Source organism: Bubalus kerabau, chromosome 7, assembly GCF_029407905.1.
Source record: "Bubalus kerabau isolate K-KA32 ecotype Philippines breed swamp buffalo chromosome 7, PCC_UOA_SB_1v2, whole genome shotgun sequence".
NCBI lineage: Eukaryota > Metazoa > Chordata > Mammalia > Artiodactyla > Bovidae > Bubalus > Bubalus kerabau.
Genome location: NC_073630.1, coordinates 112,590,135 through 112,611,935, shown reverse-complemented (window position 1 = coordinate 112,611,935; position 21,801 = coordinate 112,590,135). Strand labels below are relative to the sequence as shown.

At 42.9% G+C, this 21,801-nt stretch overlaps 1 long non-coding RNA gene across 1 annotated transcript; it reads left to right on the top strand.

The window, feature by feature from the left end:
- Positions 1-11,980: 11,980 nt before the first annotated feature.
- LOC129657318 (uncharacterized) lies at positions 11,981-16,914 on the top strand. Its single transcript, XR_008716680.1, has 4 exons — positions 11,981-13,565; positions 14,134-14,435; positions 14,889-15,063; positions 16,353-16,914. It is a non-coding gene; the product is annotated as an uncharacterized LOC129657318 (long non-coding RNA).
- The last annotated feature ends 4,887 nt before the right edge of the window (positions 16,915-21,801 follow it).

Genomic DNA, 21,801 nt, shown 5'->3' with positions numbered 1-21,801 from the left:
GTTATTCAAATTCATTTGCTATTTGGTTCTCTGGAACATCACACTTTCTACAGCTTAAATGATGGTAAAATGAAGTTAATAAATAAAGATGCCACTGATCTTCATGTTTGGGGGACAATGTCTATCCACGTGTGCACATGCATTGGTGCATGTACAAGATGCTTAGACATTGGATAGATACATAAATATATACCCTAAATTTAAGCCATCAGGTGTTGCGTCTATTCTTACCTTGCCAAAGAGATTAGAAGAGCTTTTCAGATATGAACACATGCAGTCCCGACTAATGTCAAATTTTGCTCCACCCCAGGTTAGGCATCCACCTAGGTGCTGAGGATGGGCCCGGGTTCCTAACTCAGTGGAGTTTACAGGAAAAACAGGATAGACACCAATCTATTTAACAAATACTTGGCATCTATTTTGTGTCCAGCATTACTCTAGGTGTTGTTTGAGATATAAAGAAAAAGACACAGTCTTTGCCCTTAGGAAACCCTAACCCTGCCAAGAAGAGCAGAAATTTGTAGAGGCAGCAGTCACAACCCTACCAGCAGCCCACCGAGTATTTTCCTCCTTCATGTTGGCTCTGTATTTACGTGACCCATAAAGTGGTCCTTCCAGATAAAAAGGCTGTTCCAAGGGTCACTTGCCAGCTATAACATCAGAAGTATCAAATGGGAACACTTTCTTTCTGATTTTTTTTCAATTAAAATAAAAGTTGATTTGGAGGGAGGCTTTAGTCCCCACCTGTCTGCCTACATTTCCAGTTCCATGAAATGGAAGCGAGTCCTAATTATACAGATGAGTTGGCTGAAGGTCACAGGGAATTTCTGTCCCTTGCCCTGTGCATGCCCAGGGTGGCTCGGAGTTCTCTGGGCAGAGCAGAGTTGAGGCAGGGGTACAGGCAGCAGCCTTCAGGGGCTTTCTGGGAGCCTGGCCTCACCTCAAGAAAATGATATTCCCTGCCCGATCATATTCTTGTTTTTCCTGCTTCTATCTGAAGCAGCAATTTTGAATCTCTTCGATGTCATTGCTCATCAGTGGCCAATAACCTTTTCTTCTGGTGGTTGTTTCCCAGGTTTGGTCGTCTCTAACCCAGCTGCCTTTTCGGCTATGGCTCAAAAGATGGTCTCGTTCCAGGCCTCATCTGTTTAGATGGAGTCTTTATGTCCCTCTGTGTCCATTTTTTATTTTCCAAAAGCCCGTGTGCTAGAATTTTAATACTGGAGTCTGTTTCCTGGTTGGGTCTTGTCTCTGTTAGCCGATGATATCGTGTTTCTTTTTAACACATGACCGGCAGTTTCAGTCTCTGCCACGTTTGGATGCTATTTATGACTTCTGCGAGGGAAAGGTTACTTTCCCTTTTTGGTGTCTGATTTTCTTCTTTTAAGACATAAACAGCAGACTTGGTTTGAGCTGGAGTCAGAAATCTTTGTGTTGACCCAAATCTCTTAGAGCCTCTGAACAATGCTCAATGATATGTGACCAACAGTGCAGTAAGCAGGCTTTGAAGCCATCCCTTGTGTTTATTTTGGCTTTCAAAACTCGTTGTGTCTACCTCTGTCAAAATCTCTGGTGTCTGCTCTCTTCTCCCTGTCCCATCAGTTTCTGTCCCACTCAGGCTTCCGTGCTTCTCTCTGGGACAACCACAGCAGCCTTGTAAGTGGTCTCCTTACTGTAATTCTTTCGCTGTGTCCTTCTCACCCACTTCTTCCAGGCAACATCTTCCAGAAGCACAACTAGATCCCATCACACATCTGCTCAAAAACCACCCATGACTTACTGTTCCTTCTAAGTTATGTTCAAATTCATTATACAGATTAGTCCTCAAAGCTATCAGCTCAGCCTTGAAATTTCTATGAGACTATATGAGACTTCAAGCCAAGCAGAATGTCTGGGAACTCCATCACGTCCTCTAAGTACTGTTCCCAACGGGTAGCTCCTGCCTGGCCATGTATGTTTGCAGCTTTTGCTCTGCCCAGAATCTCTCCTTTCCCTTCATCTCTAAATGGCCTGGATATCCTTCCAGACTCTGATCTACCCCATCCCCATGAGCATCCTCCCCACTCTCATGTCTCTTAAGGCCTTTCTTGTTCGAATTTCTGGTAGAGTGTGGTGACTAAAGTGATGTTTACCAGCTCATCAGCCCCAGGTCATTGCATGAATGAGACTGGAATGCACAAGTAGGAAGTCAAGAGATACCTGGAGTAACAGGCAAGTTTGGCCTTGGAGTGAAAAATGAATCAGGCAAAACCATCAGAGTTTTGCCAAGAGAGTGTACTGGTTATAGCAAACACCCTCTTCCAACAACACAAGATATGACCCTACACATGGACATCATCAGATAGTCAATACTGAAATCATATTGATTATATTCTTTGCAGCCAAAGATGGAGAAGCTCTATACAGTCAGCAAAAATAAGACCAGGAGCTGACTGTGGCTCAGATCATGAACTCTTTATTGCAAAATTCAGACTTAAATTGAAGAAAGTATGGAAAACCACTAGGCCATTCAGGTATGACCTAAATCAAATCCTTATGATTATACAGTAGAAGTGACAAATAGATTCAGGGGATTAGGTCTGATAGATAGAAGGCATGAAGAACTATGGATGGAAATTCATGACATTGTACAGGAGGCAGGGATCAAGATCATCCCCAAGAAAAAAAAATGCGAAAAGGCAAAATGGTTGTCTGAGGAGGCCTTACAAATAGCTGAGAAAAGAAGAGAAGCTAAAGGCAAAGAGAAAAGGAAAGATATATCATCTGAATGCAGAGTTCCAAAGAATAGCAAGGACAGATAAGAAATCCATCCGCAGTGATCAATGCAAAGAAATAGAGGAAAACAATAGAATGAGAAAGACAAGAGATCTCTTTAAGAAAATTAGAGATACCAAGGGAACATTTCATGCAAAGATGGGCACATTAAAGGAAATGGTATGGGCCTAACAGAGGCAGAAGATATTAAGACGAGGTGGCAAGAATACACAGAAGAACTATACAAAAAAGATCTTCATGACCCCAGATAACCATGATGGTGTGATCACTCACCTAGAGCCAGACATCCTGGAATGTGAAGTCAAGTGGGCCTTAGGAAGCATCACTATGAACAAAGCTAGTGGAGGTGATGGAATTTCAGTTCAGTTATTTCAAAACCTAAAATATGATGCTGTGAAAGTGCTGTACTCAATATGCCAGCAAATTTGGAAAACTCAGCAGTGGTCACAGGACTGGGAAAGGTCAGTTTTCATTCCAATCCCAAAGAAAGGCAATGCCAAAGAAGGTTCAAATTACTGCACAATTGCACTCGTCTCACACACAAGCAAAGTAATGATCAAAATTCTCCAAGCCAGGCTTCAACATTAAAAAAAAATAAGATCATGGCATCTGGTCCCATCACTTCATGACAAATAGATGGGAAAACAATGGATACAGTGACAGACTTTAATTTCTTGGACTCCAAAATCACTCCAGATGGTGACTGCAGCCATGAATTTAAAAGATGTTTGCTCCTTGAAAGAAAGGCTATGACAAACCTAAACAACATATTAAAAAGCAGAGACATTACTTTGCCAAAAATGTCCATCTAGTCAAAACAATGGCTTTTCCAGTAGTCATGTATGGATGTGAGAGTTGGACCATAAAGAAACCTGAGTGCCGAAGTATTGATAATTTTGAACTGTGGTTTTGGAGAAGACTCTTGAGAGTCCCTTGGACTGCAAGGAGATCCAACCAGTCAATCCTAAAGGAAATCAGTCCTGAATATTCATTGGAAGGATTGATGCTGAAGCTCCAATACTTTGACCACATGATATGAAGAAATGACTCATTGGAAAAGACCCTGATGCTGGGAAAATGGAGAGCAGGAGGATAAGGGGATGACAGAGGATGAGATGGTTGGATGACAATACCAACTTGATGAACATGGTTTGAACAAACTCTGGGAGTTGGTGATGGACAGGGAAGTGTGGCGTGCTGCAGTCCATGGGGTCGCAAAGAGTCAGACATGTCTGAGCGAATTAGTCCAACAGTCAAAGTTGTGTTCCGATTATAAACTGGGTTCTTTATTCCTACATTTGAGACTTAAACGTTCCCCCTGTAGACCCTTGCGGTCTGAAGACCAGTAAAATATGTTGATTAGTGATATAGGTGACTTAGAAAAGTTTTATTTCCTTCAGTCTGATACTGATTAGGGGATGCCTGTGTGTACATGGGTGGATCAGGTCCTCCAAATGTCTTCACCAACTCCTTCCCTAGACTGTGGCTCCTCCCAGGGTCCAGGGTTACATGATCCGCTTTCTACTAGGCAGTCTGAGTCAGGCATTTGTATACATGATGCCAGCTCCCTTGGTGCCCCTTCTGATTCACTTGTACCCTCTTTGGCTGTCTCACCTCACCTACGGGCCATGGTTTCACTTCCTGGACACACTTATCACACGTGTTGGCATCTGTCTCCACGTCCTTCCTCTTCTCAAGCACTGTTGAGAGGTCTTTTGTAGAATGTGAAAGCCGTTCAAAACCTTGTTCCTTGGTTCCTTGTCCTTCTCTCCTCCAAGTCACTTCACTCACCCATATTTTTGTGGCTATACCCTGGACTTGGTCATTTTCTGGAGTGGCTCTACCTTGGAAGTCATAAAATTCATACCTCCCACTCTCTAACCAGCCCTCCCCTGCTTCCAATTTGCTCACTAGCTTACCTTCAGCTTTCTGGTTCCTCAGTTGGGGCCTCCAATTTATTGATCATCTTTGCTCTGGGCCATTGGCTGCTCTTGCCTTTCATGACTTGACTCTTGTTTTATCACACACATGTCACAAACTAATCCTAGTGATTCCAATCATTTGCTCTGTCTCTGCTCCTAGCCTGGCTGCTGACACTTTGTCAAGGTCACATAAATTTTATCCTATAGATCAAGGCCACTATAAATGAATACATATTAACCTCAACAGATGCCTTAGTGCCATCCAGTTACTACATGCTGATTCACTTTCAAATTTCTTGTCTTTCCTCTATAACATAGGTTAAATTTTCTCCTCTCTTCTCAAACCTCAACCTCGACCTGTACAACAATGCCCAGCACTTGAAAAAATAATAATCAGAAACACTTCTTCCTTTTCTATCATGAACCCTCTACATCGACATGCATCCTTGCCCTTCCTCCTCCTAAAAGTTTTCTCATCCAGCTCTTCTGGCTCTCCCAGGACTTTTCTCTTTCACATTTTCCTTCTCTGATGGTTTCTTCAAAATCTCCTCTTTTTGACACTACTTCCTATGCATGTTTAAACACATTCCTTTCCCATCATTAAAAAAGAGAACAAATGTTTCTTTAACCCTGTGTTTTACTCTACAAACAACCCCTTCTTCTAAAGATGTGGAAGCAAACCACTTGCCTTGAGTACCTGTAAGTTCTCTGGAATATGAGGTTGGAGCTTGATGATTAGTAAATATTGATTAAACTGAATTGAATGAACAGAGGTGTATTGGATGTCTATCCCTAGTAGTTCAATTGGTAAAGAATCCACCTGCAATGCACAAGACCCAGGTTTGATTCCTGGATTGGGAGGATCCCCTGGAGAAGGAAATGGCAATCCACTATAGTATTCTTGCCTGGAGAATTCTATGGACAGAGGAGCCTGGTGGGCTGCAGTCCATGGGGTCACAAGAGTTGGACACAACTTAGCGACTAAACCACTAAACCAGTACCACATGTTGTTTAACAAATATACCAAGAACTTGATAGCTACACAGAACCCCTGCCTTCAAGAAACTTATGATCCAGATGGAAAGAGAAGTTGCCAGTCTTTGAAGAAATGGTGGTACAGGAGTAATGGCAATTGAACTGGTTCAGTCTTCAAAAGTCAAAGTGAAAGTGTTAGTCTTTCAGTCCTGTCTGACTCTTTGTTACCCCATGGACTGTAACCTGCCAAGCTCCTCTGTCCATGGAATTCTCAGGCAAGAATACTGGAGTGGATTGCCAGTCCCTTCCCCAGGGGATCTTTCTGACGCAGGGATTGAATCCAGGTCTCCTGCCTTACAGGCAGATTCTTTACCATCTGAGCCACCAGGGAAGCCTTTCAGTCTTCAACATATGTCTGAAACCTGACCCCTTCTTACTCCTGCCTCACTATGATGGTCTAACTTAGTATCATTTCTTTGCTAGATTATTTCAGTAGCCTCCTAGTTGACTACCCCATTGATACTCCTCCCTCACTTTGGCCAATTCTTATTGCCAACATTTGTCTTTTTAAAATATAGCACTTCCTGTCTCTTGGCTCCAAACTCACCTCCTGGATGCCAGCCTTAGTTAAAGTTCAGGTCAGATCCTTACTATGATCTGTACCTGATAGCAGTCTTCTGACATCACCTCCCAGGCATCTCTTCCTTGCTCCCTGGGTTCCAACCACGTGGACCTCCATGCTTCTTCTTAAATGCACCAACTCCTGCCTCAAGGACTTTGTGCTTAGTACCATTTCTTCCTGGCAGGCAATTTTCTCAAATATCGCTTTGGCTGCTCATTTTCTTTTCCGTCTCTCTCAAGTGTTATCTTACTAAGGAGTCCTCCTGTAATTACACTGTATATGAGATGGTACCCTGGCTCTCTTAAATCCTTCTCCCCTTATTGCCTTTATTTTCCTCTCACACTCATTCACTCAGGTATTTTCAGTGTCTTCCTATTAGAATGTAGACTCTATGAGGGCAGGGTCTTGGTCTTATTTGTTCTCTAGTGTGTATATCTAGGTTCTGGCACATAACAGACATTCAATAAAAAGTGAGTGAATGAATCATGACTGATATAAAAGAACCCATTCCCAACCTCCACTTACTCATTCATCCATTCAACGAACATTTCTTAAGCATCTAGTATGTGTTAGAAGGGGCTTCCCAGGTGGCACTAGTGGTAAAGAACTCACCTGCCAATGCACGAGACATAGAAGATGTGGGTTCGATCCCTGGGGGAAGATCTCCTGAAGGAGGGCGTGGCAACCCATTCCAGTGTTCTTGCCTGGAGAATCCCATGAACAGAGGAGCCTGGGGGGCTATACTCTACCGGGGTCACACAGAGTCAGACACGACTGAAGTGCGCATACACCCAGACGTGTTAGAAGATGCTTACAAACATCTTCAGAAGGCTAGTGCTGTGCTATGAATAAGGCTCCCAACGATCTGAACGTTTCAGTGACAACCAAGGCAGATCAAAAAGACCCAGATGTCTCCACTTCAAACTCCATAGCCTGGTGTTCCCATTCTAGACCCTGCACCCCAGGGCTGGCTCAAAGCTAAAGCACTTCTGAGTGGCAGATCATGATACAAGTGGGCATTACATCCTTTGGTTCTGCTTGGTGTTAAGTAACATTTTTTCCACTCTCCAGAGGCTGAAGAGGATACTGAAACCATCTCAACCTAGACCCTCATTGTACAAAGGGAACATCTGAGATCCAAGAAGGAGAGACCTCTCCTATTAGCTGGCTGCAGAATTCAGCAAGAATCACTGGGTCTTGCTTCACATCTAGGGATCTTTCCACCATACCACACGGCCTCTCTTCACCACTCCCGCCTTTAATCCCTTCCTTACAATGTCCTCCTTTTCTTCTTGACAGTCAGAACTTTGTTAGGGAGCTGGGCAATACATGCTATGAAAAGCAACTTTATAGCTCTGTGCTGTTATGATCATATTTGGGGGCGGGGTGGCGAGAGCAGGCGGGAAGGAGCCAAACAGCCCCAGTTGCATGACTGCTCTGTATTTTAATGGGATCCCCGCTGGTCACACCCTCTCCCGGGCTCCCTTACCCCAAGGGCCACATCGCGGTCACCAAGCAGTTGGAGAAATGAAAACAGTAATCTTAGAGCTTGGAGTGGAGCTGAAGGCAAGTCCCCCCACCCGGGGCCTAGTGCTCAGACAAGGCAGCAAAGGAAAGGAAGAAAACAAGGGTGAGAACAGCAGGGACCCTCCTCAAGGAGGGATGGAGAAATTTGTTTTTCATGGAGGGGCCAAAAGTGAAAGCCTAGCACCCACACCTGGCTGATTTTAGCTCTTTGATTAAGTTGCAGAATATGGTAGGAGAAACAGGTCACAAAAAAACCTTTTACGTGACAAGCTCAGCTTATCTACATGCCAATTGTTTGTCCTCAAAACTCATAGAGGCAGGGTTTTATGGAAGCTGTGTTACAAGAAGGAAACTGATAATCACTCGGTGAAAAACTATATCATTATATAGCCCTGAAACAAAAGATCCTATCAATAGCTAGCATTTATTAAGTACCTATGCATTAAGTGTGGCTTCCTAGGTGGCTCAGTGGTAAAGAATCTGCCTACCAAGGAAGAAGATGCAAGAGACGCAGGTTCGATTCTTGGGTTGGGAAGATCCCCTGGAGGAGGGCATGGCAACCTACTCCAGTATCCTTGCCTGAAGAATCCCATGGACAGAGGAGCCTGGTGGGCTACAGTCCATGGGGTTGCAAAGAGCTGGACAAGATTGAGTGAGCAGGCATGTGTGCAATAAGTGATGTGACAATGTTTTCCATGTATTATCTAATTTTATCTTTCAACCCTATATGGGAAGCACTGTTACTAACCCTATATTGTGGATGAGGATACTAAAGCTTAGACAAGTGAACAGTTGGCCTTCGGTCACAGTGCTAGTTAAAGGGTGGCATTAGGAGCCCAACCTGGAGTGTGACTTTAGATTCTATGTTTTTAACACTATTAGTTATATTTCCAGATGCCATTTGTGCTGAGCACTGGGAATAAAGGAATCAGAGTAAACAAGGCTCCCATTCTCCAATGTGACTATAACTCTGCTGAAGTAACCAGCTGGTAAGTAGCAGAGCTGAGGTTTAAAAGGAGGGCAGTTTGACTCTGATGCTGGTGCAGTGGCCATTTTGCCAGGAAATACTACCACCCTCCACAACACAGACGCGCTTGTCTACCCAGACACGCTCCCGTCAAAGGAAGCACTACAACTCCCCAGACAAGCTCAACATGTCTAAGTGCCTATGTACTCTCTCCCCTCTACTGACAAGTCCTCTCATCTTTCCCAGCTTACCTCCTGGAGGAAATGTTCCGGGACCACCAGAGTCCTGTGCGGTTGTCCTAAGCTTAGCTTAACCCTAGCCAGGTGCATGGTCAAGCCCTTCATACAAGCAGTGGAGGAGGCAAAATATTTGGGTATGTATGCCGACAGATTGATGGATCAGGTCAGAGTGTGTGGAAGCTCTTTTTTATTTCTATTTTCTCAGTGAAACAAGAAATAAGATGTTACAGACTGAAGGTCTGTGTCCCTTTCAAATTTCTATGCTGAAGCCCTAACTGTCAATGTGATAGTATTTGGAGGTGGGGTCTTTAGGAGGTGACTGGGGTTAGATGAGGTTATGAGAATAAGACCCTCTTGCGAAGATAAAGCAGAGGGATTCTCTATGTACATACACCAATAAAAAGCCATGTGAACACATAGCAGGAAGGTGGCTGTGTACAAGTCAGAAAGAGAGCCCTCCCCTAGAAGTGAATCTACTAGCGTCTTGATCTTGGACCTCTCAGCCTCCAGAACTACAAGAAATTAATGTTTGAGAGTTTTTTTTTTTTTTCCGACGTAGCATGCATGCACACATAAGGCCACACTTATTAGCTGTTCTTATAGCATGTAACAGTGGGGAAAAAAGCAAATGTGTCAGCTCTTAATTATTTTTATTTTTCATGTGATTTTTATTTTCAAGTGACAAATGAGGGCAAGGCCAAGCTACAAGTTCCAAATAAACATTTTTGAAAACATGCCATGTGTTATCCACAAAACATTTATACTGTTTTAGTGTTTGAGGATTTTTTTTTCTTTTGCTGTCTTTTGTTTGTTTATTTATTTAAACCACACAGTCTATGGTATTTGTTACCCCTGAGATGATTAAGACAGTAACTGGTACCAAGAAGTCGATGCTGCTGTAACAAATACCTAAAAATGTAGAAGAGACTTTGGAACTGGGTAATGCATAGAAGCTCTGAGAGTTTGGAGATGTGTACTAAAAACAGCCCAGATTGCCATGAAGGGGTTGTTAAAGGAGATTCTGTTGAGAACTTAGAACAGAAAGAATAGAGATTGTACAGAAAGTGTCCTGGGCTGGCACTTAAATTATCTGGCCTCTTGAGTCCTGATTTTCCTAGCTGTGGCATCTAGCCCCTCATTTACTGAAAGGATGAGTTAATAAATGAATGGATGGATGCCTATGAGCTGGCCCAGAGCTGCTAGGAACGAAAGATGGTGTTCATCTGTCTGCTCCCGCTGAAGGTTGGGTTAACAAACACAAATGTCTCTACCTGACTTTCAAGGCCCTTCACATTCTATCCATTCCCACCTATCCTATCTCATTTCCTATCCTTTCCAAATTCAGATTCTCTACCCGCCAGTTTGGGCTCCTAGCTGTCCTGTCAAAACACCACACTCATTCCTGACTCTTGGCCTTGGCTCAGGAATTTCCTCTTACTAGAATGGCCTATTGTTATCTGGTTTCCCCAGCCAGTTCTTTCCTGTCCTTCAAGGCCAAGCAAAGACAAACTCATCCCTGAACCTTTCCTGATATTAAAACCTGCCCTTCTCAGGTTTTCTGCAGCTCTTAGAAAGGCACCGCATAGACAGAGTGGGTCATATCTTGTCTTTTATTATTTGCTGTTTTAAGAAAAGGATTAACCTTGCTTTTCCAGATGAAATATTGAGTTTCTTAAAGGAAGGAGTGTTTTCTCTACTTGATGGACTGTGTTTCTTGCTGCCTTGGGCCCCTTGCCAAGCTCAGCATCCTGCAGACTCTGTCCAACTATAGGTTGTTTCAGCTCTTTTATGAGTCCTTGTCTTTCTCCTCTGATTATCTTAAACCTGCTAATTTCCTCTCCTCCTGGGCTTCCTTCCCATGCTTGTGCACTGGTTCTGCTTCTCCTTTTTGTTGTCTGGCTGGCTTTCCTCCTTCGTGAGTATTTGCTTTACACAATTCAGTTCAGAATCCTTTTCTTTTTTCTCTTGGTACCTTCCCCTAGATGTCTAAACCATTCTAGAATCTTCACCAGTCAGCTTTATGCAGCAACTTCAAAATTCATCTTTCAATCTGGCCACTTCCCCACAGACTGGAATGATTTCCACAACTACATACCTAGCATATCCACGTGGATGACCTGGATGTCTCATGGTCCAGTTCAGCATGTTTGAATTCAAAATGAACATCTTTCTTTTGATATTGGTTCTCCACCTGACAGCCCTATTTCTATTAATGACACTGGCCTTAGAACACTGAAAACTTTTGTTGGCTTTCTTGTGGCTATGGGATACAATTTAAACTTCGTCATGATGCTTACAAACCTTCAAGATCTGACCTCCACTGACTGCTCCAGCTTCATTTTCCTGTTCATACAAGTTAAACTCCAACTGTATTCAACCTCTCCATGTTTCTCAAATACAATATTCAAGTTCATGTCTCCATGTTCTTGGACATGCTGTTCTTGCTGCCTGGATGCTATTCCTTTCTTTTTTTTAAATCTTGGGTGTTATTTAGATTCTGCTCCAATATCAGCTTCGGAGAAGGCAATGGCAGCCCACTCCAGTACTCTTGCTTGGCAAATCCCATGGACGGAGGAGCCTGGTAGGCTGCAGTCCATGGGGTCGAGAAGAGTCGGACACGACTGAACGACTTCACTTTCACTTTTCACTTTCATACATTGGAGAAGGAAATGGCAACCCACTCCAGTGTTCTTGCCTGGAGAATCCCAGGGATGGGGTGGCCTGGTGGGCTGCCATCTATGTGGTTGCACGGAGTCGGACACGACTGAAGCGACTTAGCAGCAGCAGTAACAGCCAATATCAGCTTACCTCTGGGATTGGTGTGGGGGGAGCTTATCCTGACTTCCTAGAGCTCAATATGGCCATGTTGTATTCTCTTTGTGTCTTATACAGAATATAGGACAAATTCTGTATTTATTTATTGGCATGACTGTCAGGCTATTCTTTTGTTTATATTCTCTAGCACAGTATCAGGCAATAATAGCAGCTCACTAAATTTCATTTTAAAAAATCACTAAATGAGCAAATGAATGTGTTTTGTCAACCCCTCAGAACTTGTATTTCAAATTCAGGTTTGACTTTCCCCTGTGTGCTATCTTCTGTTGCTTCTTGTTCTCTGATTTTTAATTGTATTGACAATGCCCTGTTCTGTTCTGCATTCATGTCTACACAATTGTAATAAAACCTATATCTCTGTTCCTGCTTCACTTTCTTCTTTTCTTTTAGGTAAAGGGCCAGTTCCTATAATAATATCAGCTTTGGTGATACCACTCACTGCCAAATCCAAATATCTGTTCATGGCTCCTCTTCACTCTCAGAATAGAGCCCACAGTTCAGCCTTTAAGATCTTCTGTGATGTGGAAGCAAGGTGCTGTAGCCACATCATCTGTCGTCCACTCAACTCTGAGTAAAGACTTGTATCTCAGTTACCAACCACACTGTTTTGCTCTGCTTTGATCTTAATCCTCAAAACAATATTTTCAATGTTGAAATGGGTAGTACACTCCTCATCTCTATAGGAGGAATCTAATTTTCAGAGAATTCAGGTAAGTAACTTGTCTATTATTTTGTCCGCATTTCATAGATTTTACAGTTTCTGTCTGGCACCTTTTGGGAAGAATTGATTTGTTTTTTTCATATATGTCCTACTTCTCCACCTTATTATAAGTTGAGTATTTGTTTTTGTTGGTCAGGCGCTAAGTTGTGTCTGACTCATTGCGACCTTATGGACTGTAGCATGCCAGGTTCCTCTGTCCTCTACTATCCCTCAGAGTTGTTCAAATTCAGGTCCATTGAGTTGGTGATGCTATCTAACCATCTCGTCCTCTTTGAGTATAGGCATAATTATTAACTAACTCAATCCTACCTAATCTTTTTATGGAAAAAAGATTAGGAGCTCACAACTGATTTACTGAGTTTGAGGCACACCGTCTTCTGGTGGAGTGAGTTAACAGTTTCAAAATGAACATCTTTAAGCAATCTGTGCAGTTCTATTCAAAATTAAACAATGAGGAGAAGTCTCAAATAACTGTGACATCTAAATTAAGGTTGCTGGGCTACCTAGTTGTTCCTCATTAATGCCTCATCCTTTCCCACGATCTTGGGCCTTTATATACTTTCTCAGGTGGTACAACCCAATGATTTATCAACCTGATTATCCCTCTTAACATTTGAGATTTATTAGGTGCAGGCCAGTCTTTCAGCTACACTTTAATTGTGTTAACTGCAAATGCAATTAATTGTGTCACCTTTGGGGAAGAATTTCACAGCTACATTTGGGGGAGGGTGGTAAGTCCCTTATTAAAGTCGTATGTGTTGAAATTCTCAAGAGAAAGCCCTGATTCTATGATTTTTGTGAGCCTTGACTATATCCTTCTTCTTTTTTTCTCCCCGCTCCTTGATTGTAGTTCTTCAAGGTGACTGGTAGCTGCTCGCTTGTTGCAATTCAATTTGGGGGATATTAGCAAATGAGGGTCATTTTACTTTCTGTAATACCGGCTGTCAAAATGAATACCCCATGCCTCCCATAAAACATAGCGGTGCGTATTCCCCTGACTTGATTTGCTTGTGCCCTGAGCTCTTCATCATCTCTTGTGTTCAGGCTCCCTGCCCGAGGCTGGGTTCCTTGGGAAGGGCTCAAATGCCCTTTCCTGCTTCCAGCTTTAGCCTGACTCCCGCCTGTAGTCACTCTGGGTCCTCACATAATAAATCACTTTAACCTGTTTCTAAAACAAGGTCAGATTGTGCTGCAATTCTTAAAAAAAAAAAAGGATCTAAAAACCCCTCTTTAGGTGAATTCTCACGGTAGACCTTTTGGTCAAAGAAAGGACGGTACCGGGGTCTATAGAGGGGAGGGAATGCTGGGGGAGGGGTGCAACCCAAGGAGTGAGCCCTCTTGCTTTGGCCAAGGAATCTTTGCAATGTTCGAGTGGGCTTCCATGCCATAAACATCGGGGGCATTTAACATATCAAACGCAAATAAAAATGACATGCAGATGGCTCACTTCTGAGGACGCCTTGTGCAGTTTTGGGAACCCTCCATCCCTGTGGTTTTCCGAAATATTATAAGTATATATTCCCGATTAGGCTCACTGTTTTTTTCTCTAGGGCACTGGCTTTCAGTTCCAGATCATCTGGGCCCCACCTGAGGACTCGGATCCTATCAGCAAACTCAAAGCCCAGCCCCGGGCTCGAGAGACTTTTAGGATTTTTCTGTGGCGCAATTAAGCATGTACAGCACACCACAGCCACCGAGACGCTGTTTATTCAGTGAAAGTGCTCTGTAATTTATTTAAAATAATCCATCTTTCACAAATAAAGGGGCCATTGACGGCCCCCCTGCAGGCCTCTGCTGAAAGGCCTCCTCTTGATGGTCTGTTTTGCTGGTCACAGCTACGTACCTGACAAAGGTGATTCAAGCTTCTCTGTTTTTTTTTTTTTTTTTTCCATCCCTTTCCCCCGGTTAATTCTCTCCCACTTTTTTTTTTTAATGAGATTTTACCAAACCTGCATGTTTTCTTTTACACCAATAATCAGACAAAGCACCCCCTGCCCCACACTCATTTTTTTTTTTTTAAGTAAAAAACACAAATTGGTCATTAAAAATGATTAATGCCAGCCAATTTGATAATCGCCGGTTGGGAGGTGCCAGCCATTTTGGGATTTAGTGCAGCCTCGGAACTGGCTTCTTTATGGCCCTCTGCTAATGAGGAATCACATTAGGCTTTTTACTGTATATGAATTGATTAGCTGAAAATGAGATTACGTGCATGGTACAACACCAGGGACAAAGAGGCCTTTCTTTTCAAACACTTCCCAGTGCCAGCACGCTGCTTGAGCTTGAAAATGCTTTTTTCTCTTAGTTTTCCAGGAAATTTTGGATGAGACCAGGGGTGGCCTCTACAGAAATGGGATTATCTATGCAAATCTCCAAAACAAACAAACAGGGACTTACATTTGGGGCTGTAGTTTTGACTGGTTCTGAAGAAGGAGGCCAAGGTGAAAAGGACCAAGAGCTTCTGAGTTAAACTTGCCTGGGTAGGTAGCCACTTATTTGCTCTGTGACTTGAGGCCAGCCACTTAACTTCTCTTGCAACAGTAAAGAACAAATCTGACTCCTTATTAGATCTGTTTCTTTGTTGTTATCCAGTCACTAAGGTGTGTCCGACTTTTTGGGACCCCATGGACTGCAGCACGCCAGGCCTCCCTGCCCTTCAGCATCTCCTGAAGCTCACTCAAACTCATGTCCATTGAGTCGGTGATGCCATCCAACCATCTCATCCTCTGTCTTCCCCTTCTCCTTCTGCCTTCAATCTTTCTCAGCATCAGGATATTTTCTAGTGAGTTGGCTTTTTGCATCAGGCGGCTATAGTATTGAACCTTCAGCTTCCTTTGTATTCTGTTGCTCTTGTTTAGAGTTAAGCTATCTGCTAGAGCCTGAAATATACAGGACAAACTTTTTCACAAGGCTCAGACCTTTGTGAGTATAGCATGTTTCCATTCACAGAGAAATAAGAAGTCACAGCACAGAGAATGACATTTGCTTTGTTGGAGGTTTATAGAAATGTCTTGATCTGACTTATGTGGACAAAGGACTCCTGTACCAAGAAGTCTGCAAAAATCAACCTTGCTCCTGCCTCATCTTGCCTTCAAAAATGCTTTGCTGAAACCCTTCAGGGAGTTTGGGGTGTTTTGGGACAAAATCCACCTGCCTTCTTGCATGGCTCCACAATATACTCAAATGCAAAGTTGAAAAAGATATTCATATGCAAAAGGAGAAGCGGGTGGCAGAGGATAAGATGATTAGATAACATCACCAACTTAGTGGACCTGAGTTTGGGCAAACTCTGGAAAATAGTGAAAGACAAGGAAGCCTGGCATGCTGCAGTCCACGGGGTCATAAAGAGTTGATACGACTGAATGACCAAACAACAACAACATACTCTGGCTGTATTAGCCTCTACCATTACTTTATAGTCTTCTCATTGCCCTAAGCACAATCTAAAGTGATTCTAAGTCCTTAATAGGAGGAAGAAATCAAGATGGTAGAGGGAATATAATGAGAGGAGACAATTAATTGTGCTTTTGTTGACTCCTTGGCCTTCCTTTAATAGGTAACATACACTGGAAGTTAATTATATGCCCAAGGTCCAAGCAGTTTACCTGCATTCCCACTTAAGTGTAAGCTCCAGGTGGGCATGGCCACTGTCTATCCTGTTCATCACTGTGTTCTTGGAACCTGGGGTTGTTTCCTCTGCTACAGTAAATATGTGATAAAGCATATTGAACTAATTTATTTGTTTCTACTTCTTCTCTCCACTTTCCAGGTTAGGTCACTGAGGCTGCCTTGCCTTGTCGATTAGTCTGCACTGAGAAAACAGGAGGAGTCATATATCAGAACTATCACCCTGTGTCTGGGAGATTTTGGGCAGCTTCCTCTACCTACGCCAGCCTCTATCTACTCTTTCTTGAAATTGTCATAGTAATCCCTGTCCTGTCCCTTCCCAGGCTGCTGGGCTTAAGGCCCAATCAGATACTGGAGGTGGATATTCCCTATTGGGCAGTACTGCACATTTGCACATACTCACACACAGGTGCCCATGAAGGTCTGACTATTGCTGAAATTCTGACCTCTCCAGTTTTCCCTCTGTAATGGACTGAATGTTTTATCCCTTCAAATTCATGTTGAAGAGCTACCTCCTCAATGCAATGGTATTGTGAGGTGTGGCCTTTGGGAGGTGATTAGGGTTAGAAGACATCATGAGAGTGGAGTCCCCAGGATGGGATCAGTACCCTTGTAAGAGTCATTGGGGGCTTCCCCAGTGCTTTGTGGTAAAGAATCAGCCTGCAGTGTCAGAGACACAGGTGACTTGGGTTTTATCCCTGGGTCAGGAAGATCCCCTGGACAAGAGCATGGCAAGCCACTCCACTATTTTTGCCTGGAGAATCCCATGGACAGAGGAGTCTGGCGGGCTATAGTCCATGGGGTCGCACAGAGTAGGACACGACTGAAGCAACTTAGCACACATGCATGCCGAGTCATCAGAGAGCTTGCTTTCTTGCTCTGCCCTCCACTGTATGCGGACTCAGTAAAAAGAGAAGCTGACAATCTGCAACAAGGAGGAAGGTTGCTCTCACCAAACAATGAATCCACTGGCTGCTGGATCTTGGATGTTTACTTCCAGAACTGTGAGAAATAATCTTCTGTTGTTCATAAGCATGCCAGTCTAGGGCACTCTGTTACAGCAGCTCCACAGGCTAAGACACCCATAAAGGTGGCTGTGGTGAAGTAGACAGCAATCAGATTTACTTAGGAGCAACACTGTGTGCTTGACATGTTACACAGGGGATGGATAGTCCTCACAGTAATCCTAGGAAGGGGGCACTTGTTACAGGTGAGGATGCTGAGACTCATGAAAAGTCTAGGACATGGCTAAAGGAGGAGTCTGGATTTGGACCCAGTTCTGACTGGCTCCTAAGCTGATCTTCTTAGGGCATCACATTACAGTTCTTTCCTGGTTTGTAATCAACACTGTCCTACCCCTTCTAATTCCTGTTCTGATGCCCAAGCCATCAAGCACCTGCAGGTCCTGCAGGCCCCTCCAAGATTCTACTGCTGGTCTCCACCCTTGGCCACCATCATTCGGCTTGCTGCTGTGTAGGGCTCAGTAATCAGAGATTGCAAGTTAGTACTGATGGACTCTGCTTCTCCAAATTGCCAAGTAATAATGTCAACTATATAACATAGCCACAAGCTGAAAGTAGAGCATTATTTTATTTGGTGGGAATGTTTACGACTCTGAGCCTGGGAGACAGCATCTGAGTAGCTCTGAGCAAACTGCTCCATGGAGGCAGGAGGGATACAAGTTTATATATACAACAAAGGGAGCAAGGAGTCTGAACATCAAAGAACAGGTATCAAGCTAAGGAATCTAGCATTCTGTGTATGGGAAGACGAAAGGCTCTGGTCTCACTGAATTCATGCCTTTCATATGCTCCTCAGCTATCTATCTGGGGCCAATACTGTTTGCTTCTTCACCTTGCTTCTTGCATTCTCCCAGCTCCTCAGCAATCACCAAGGGAGGTGGCAGCATCTGCTGGATTATAGTTTGGGGAACCCTCATTCGCATTTGGAGGACGGAAATCACTGATTGCTGGGACATTTGTTTATTAATATGGTAGGAGATATTTTCATTTCACAATACGAAGCATCATGTTTGGTTGTTGAAAGGCAAATTTCATACCACACTATTCAGAATAGCAACTTACGAGATTTGATATTCTTTTTTCTTGTAGTTAATTCATCATTCATTCAATCTCAGACAATTTCATAATTACTCTAAGAATCCATGTTATTTCATCTACAAAATGGAGGTAATGTTAAATGCAAAGACCACAGGTGGGCATGAAAACCTGTTATATGAAGGAGACGAGTAGGTACCAAAAGCTTAGAAAGCAATGCTGGTGATAGGAAGCTGTCCACGGAGGCTTAGCTGCTTCTGCTCATTTTATTTTTCAAGAAAATGCCGTTGTTTGTTCTTCAGGATCTTCTTGGATTCTACCTTTCCTCCCCCCATCATCTGGGCCTGAACATCTCCTCTTACAAGAGCAGTGGCCACCTACCTTCTCTCTCTATGCAGAGAATAAGCTCTATTTTTAATACTCTTCAATCTAGACCTTCACTTCTACATTAAAACTCTTGGTTTGATAATACAACCCCGAGGTCATAAGCTGTGCCTCTCTCCCTGCACCCACTTTTATTTTTCCTTAACCTGGTAAATCTCAGCAAACAGAACCTAGACCTGTGAAAAGACACTGATAGAGAGGTTACCATTCCAGCTCTGAGCTTGACTCTTGTGGTTCAAAGTATTACCTGTCCTATTCACTGGCTTGAGATTCAATTTCCCTACATGTTGCTGTTGTTGTTATTCAGTCTCTCAGTTGTGTCTGACTCTTTGAGACCCCAGCGACTGCAGCATACCAGGCTTCCCTGTTCTTCACCATCTCCCTGAGCTTGCTCAAACTCATGTCCATTGAGTTGGTGATGCCATCCAACCATCTGATCTTCTGTCATCCCCTTCTCCTCCTGCCTTCAATCTTTCCCAGGATCAGGGTCTTTTCTAATGAGTCAGCTCTTCCCAGAAGCTGGCCAAAGGATTGGTGCTTCAGCTTCAGTATCAGTCCTTCCAATGAATATTCGGGACTGATTTCCTTTAGGATTGACCAGTGTGATCTTCAGACAGTCCAAGGGTCTCTCAAGAATCTTTTCCAACACCACAATTCAACAACATCAATTCTTTGGTGCTCAGTCTTCATTATAGCTCAACTCTCATATCCATACATGACTACTGGAAAACCCAAAGCTTGACTAGATGGACCTTTGTCAGCAAAATGATGTCTCTGCTTTTTAATATGCTGTCTAGGTTTGTCATAGTTTTTCTTCCAAGGAGCAAGCATCTTTTAATTTCATGGCTCTGCAGTCACCATCCACAGTGATTTTGGAGTCCAAGATAATAAAGTCTGTCACTCTTTCCATTGTTTTCCCATCTATTTGCCATGAAGTTGTTAGGTAGTTAGAACAGGAAAAAGGAGTCCAGAAGGGCAGTGGCTAAAAGACAAGGAAGGGAAAAGCCCGTGAAAATAGAACAAAGGAAGGTCCGAGGACCAGGGTGAGGACCTCAAGTAGAACAAACAGCACTCCTGGCTAGCCCAATTTACATAGGTCAGGCCCAGGGGAGGAAAAACATGTAAAAAGAGGAGCCAAAAGGCCGGGGGTTGGCCTCTCGCTTGCACATGCTCTTTCTCTTTCTCTCTTCTCTTTGTGTTTCTTGGGTCGGCATGCCCTCACGCCTTGAGGATGTATTTTCTTTTATTTTCTAAATAAAACTGAGCTGTAACACGGTTTGTCCGAGAGCTGAGACACGTTGAGGGCTTTAACATCCGTCACTTCAAATTTTTGTTGTGACGAGACAGAACTGAGGAAATTCCACACTCCCCTGACAAAGTGATGGGACGAGATGCCATGATCCTCATTTTCTGAATGTTGAATTTTAAGCCAGCATTTTCACTTTCTTCTTTTGCTTTCATCAAGAGGTTTTTTTAGTTCCTCTTCATGTTCTGCCATTAGGGTGCTGATATCTGCGTATCTGAGGTTATTGATACTTCTCCCAGCAATCTTGATTCCAGCTTGAGCTTCATCCAGCCTGGCATTTCACATGATATACTCTGCATATAAGTTAAATAAGCAGGGTGACAATATACAGCCTTGATGTACTCTTTTTCCAATTTGGAACCAGTCCATTTTTCCATGTCTGGTTCTAACTGTTGCTTCTTCACCTGCATACAGTTTCTCAGGAGGCAGGTAAGGTGGTCTGGTATTCCCATCTCTTGAAGAATTTTCCAAAGTTTGTTGTGAGCCACACAGTTAAAGGCTTCAGTGTAGTCAATGAAACAGAAGTAGATGTTAGATGAAGGCTAATTATTTTCTTGCTGTAATTATGACAATAAGTGAGACAATACATTAGTGAACTTTTAAATACAGTATGTGACATATAAAACACTCACTGAATTGGTAGGTATTGTTATACAGTAGTTACATTGTTTCCAATCAGTCACAATAGTGTCTAGTGGGTACTCAAGAAAATTTGAAGGAAAACTTGAAAGGAAAGGAAGGAAATTTGAAACCCTGGAGTGGTGACATTGGAAACCAGAGAGTCTAGTGAGTGGGTATTGAATATAAGTGCAAGGAGACACTGTCACTAAATTTGTTCATTTTCTGACATTCTATAATGTATCAGGTATTGTGATGGTTGATTTTAAGTCTCCTCCTCTCCATTGGGCCACTAGGTATCCAGATAATTGGTTAACAAACTAGATGTGTCTGTGAGGGTGTTTCTGAATGAGATTAGCATTTGAATTGGTAGGTTTAGTAAAATAGACTGCCCTCCTCAGTGTGGATAGGTCTTATTCAATCCACTGAAGGACTAAATTGAATAAAAATTTTGAATTAGAAAGAATTTTCTCTCTGTATCTGACTGTCTTTGAGTTGGGATATCATTTTTCTCCAGTCCTTGAACTTGGACTTGGACTAGAACTAACACCACTGGCTACCCTGCCTTCCAAACTTTTGGAGTTGGACTGAAGCTATACCTTATCTTTCTTGAATCTAGACTTCCAGACTCTATAATCATGTGAGCCAATTACTTTATAATAAATCTCTGAAGATCTCTGGGTAATACAGATTTGTTGTCAAGAGTGATTCAAAGAACAGAATATTAAGCATGAATTTTATGAATTGGCTTTGGGATTTTTGGAATTGCACTCTAATCTGATTAGACTGAAAGATCCTAATGACTCTGTCTCCAGTAGTAAAGAGAGCACTAATCGTCCATGTCAAGATCTGGCAGTAGAGATACACAAAATATCACCAGTGGATGCTCTTAATCAACTACTTACAAGAAGAAAAGATGGGTAACTGTGCATATTATATTTTCAAGCATTTTGGGAAGACTAACAATTATGATAAAGTTGGCTGATTGTTTCTAATATTACTGGACAAAGTGGTGAAAGAAATAGGAGGAACTCAGGGATTCAAGGGCTCTCCAGATGGCATTAGTGGTAAAGAACCCTCCTGTCGATGCAGGAGACATAAGAGACTTAGGTTCAATCCCTGGGTTGGGAAGATTCCCTGAAGGAGGTCATGGCAAACCCACTCCAGTATTTTTGCCTGGAAAATCCCATGGACAGAGGAGCCTGGTGGGTTAAAGTCAATTTCCA